At 49.9% G+C, this 2,765-nt stretch overlaps 1 pseudogene; it reads right to left on the bottom strand.

The window, feature by feature from the left end:
• Positions 1-1,648: 1,648 nt before the first annotated feature.
• Positions 1,649-2,518, bottom strand: LOC132417821 (translationally-controlled tumor protein pseudogene; annotated as a pseudogene).
• Positions 2,519-2,765: the final 247 nt, after the last annotated feature.

The raw sequence follows: 2,765 nt of genomic DNA, 5'->3' as shown, positions 1-2,765 counted from the left end.
CAGAACGCAAGTGTGGAAACAGCATCTGATTAATAGTAATAACATTGTGTTCAAAAATACCTCTTGTCAGACTTCCCTGGTGGTGCATTGGTTAAGAATCCGCCTGCCAATGCAGGGGACACGGGTTCGAGCCCTGGTCCGGGAAGATCCCACATGCCGCAGAACAACTAGGTCCGTGCGCCACAACTACTGAGCCCGTGAGCCACAACTACTGAAGCCCGCGCACCTAGAGCCCGTGCTCCTCAACAAGAGAAGCCACCGCAATGAGAAGCCCGCGCACCACAACGATGAGTAGGCCCCACTCGCTGCAATTAGAGAAAGCCCGTGTGCAGCAACGAAGACCCAACGCAGCCAAAAATAAATGCATAAAATGAATTTTAAAAGTAAATAAATAAAAAGTTAAAAACATTTTAAAAATACCTCTTTTCGGTTTTCAATAGGCATCGCCTCCTGTCTAATGGCTTTTCAGGGGGCACTGCAATGTCCAAAACAGGACTGTTCAGCCTTGTCCCCAAAATCATCCTGCCACTCCCTCGAGTGGTCCCCATCTCAGGAAATGGCACCAACGATCTCCCAGTTGCTGGGGCCCCAAAGCTAGGAAGCAGCTTCAACCCCTCTCCTAGTCTCACCCACTCCATGACTAAGGCCTGCAAACTCTGTCCCCTAACCAACCTTGGACGTGCGCACCCGTGTCTGTCGGGAATAACTGCCGCCCGTTCTCCACCCGGCAGCCAGAGGGAGCCTCTTAAAAGGTAAATCTAATCATGTTTTTCCTTTGCTTCAAATCCGTCAGTCTCATGTGAAGGGCTCTCCATCTCAATCAGAGCAAATCGAAGCTCCTGTCCACGGCCTACAATGCCCTACGTGAGCTGGCCTGAGCCGGCTGAACTGCTCCGTGCCGCCAGATTTTCCTACCTGTTGCCACTGTCGGCAGTGACCTTCCTGCCGTTCCGGCTGGCTCCACTCTACCCCTCAGGCCTTAGTAGAACGCACTGCCGCTCCCAGCCCAGGAAGGGTTAAGGGCCCATTCTTTCTACTCCCAAGCCCTCTGCGCTGGACTCTACCTCACTTCCGGCTTACTGCTTTGAAATTTGCTGTCTCCTTCCACTGGTCCCCTGGTTCTCAAACCTAGTGACATGATAGGATCATCAGGGAAGCCTTCTTTCTTTTTAAACGGAGGTAAATTTCACCCTTTTCGAGTATACAATTCAGTGGCGTTTAGTACATTCACAGTATTGCATGACAATCACCTCTATTTACAACACTTCCAGAATATTTCCATCATCCCCAAAGGAAACCCCAACCCATTAGCACTCACTCCCTGTTCCCCTCCCCCAGCCCCTGGCAACCATGAATCTCCTCTCTGTCTCTATGGATTTGCCTATGCTGGACAATTCATACAAATAAATCACATAATATGTGACATTTTGCGTCGGGCTCCCTTCACTCAGCATAACGTGTTTTCTCGGCTTATCCATGCTGCAGCGTGTATTAGGATCTCGTTCCTTTTTATGGATGAATAATATTCCATTGTACGGACGCACCACATTTTTTTTGAGTTTAAATGCATTTTATTTTTAGACAACCTACATGACATGTTTTTTTTTTTTTTCTCAAAAACAATGCCTCCGCTCCAAACAAATCAACATCAAAATGAAGAGCTCCAGGGCTTCCCTGGTGGCGCAGTGGTTGGGAGTCCCCCTGCCGATGCAGGGGACACAGGTTCATGACCCGGTCCGGGAAGATCCCACATGCCGCGGAGCGGCTGGGCCCGTGAGCCATGGCCGCTGCGCCTGCGCGTCCGGAGCCTGTGCTCCGCGGAGGGAGGGGCCACGGCAGTGGGAGGCCCGCGTACCGCAAAAAAAAAAAAAAAAAAAAAAAAATGAAGAGCTCCAGCTGACATCAGTCCCATTTGTCTAAGTCCCGGTGTTGTGTGGATGAAAGGCAGTAGCCAGCCGGTTATGATGAGCAGGTGATAGACCCAAAGTGACAACGAAATTTGTTAACATTTTTCCATTTCTAAACCGTCCTTAAAGAAAATCCTATATGGGGTCACACCGTCCTCACTGCAGTCCAGCAGAGCAGCCATGCCATCCAGATTCATGTTTTCACCAATAAAGAACTGATAGTGTTTGAAATTAGCAAGGATGTGCTTGATCTGTTCTGCCCCTGTCATAACAGGTTTTTCTCTTTCTGGTCTCTGTTCTTCAAGCTTCCCTTTGATTGACTGCATGTAATCTTTGATGTACTTCTTGTAGGCTTCTTTTGTGAAGCTGGTTTCCTGCAAGTGATGGTTCATGACAATATCCACACCAGTGGTTACTGTGCTTTCGGTACCTTCTCCCTCGGGGCCTTCAGCGGAGGCATTTCCACCAATGAGCGAGTCATCAATGTTACCCTCTGTCCTACTGACCATCTTCCCCTCCACCCCCAGACACAGGCCGTCCTCGACCTCCTGGATCTTGTAGATGTCGGAGAACATCTCATCATGGCTGATGAGGTCCCGGTAGATGATCATAACGGTGACTAGATGGAGACGACGGCGGTGCTAGCTTAGTAGGAGCCCGGAGCTCAGAGCGAGCGCACTGCAGCCGGAGCGGTGCTTGGGGGGAGGGGGGAGAGGGTGGAAAAAGGGATGCACCATATTTTGTTTATCCAATCCACTGAATTGCTAGGTATCAGGGAAGCTTTTAAAATTATCCCCTGCCAGGCACCACTCTGAGACTTTGATGTGCTTGGCCAGGGTGGGGTAAGGCACTAGTGTT

Source organism: Delphinus delphis, chromosome X (assembly GCF_949987515.2).
Source record: "Delphinus delphis chromosome X, mDelDel1.2, whole genome shotgun sequence".
NCBI classification, from domain to species: Eukaryota; Metazoa; Chordata; class Mammalia; order Artiodactyla; family Delphinidae; genus Delphinus; species Delphinus delphis.
The sequence above is the reverse complement of the archived record's forward strand: the minus strand, read 5'-3'. Positions and strand labels throughout refer to the sequence as shown.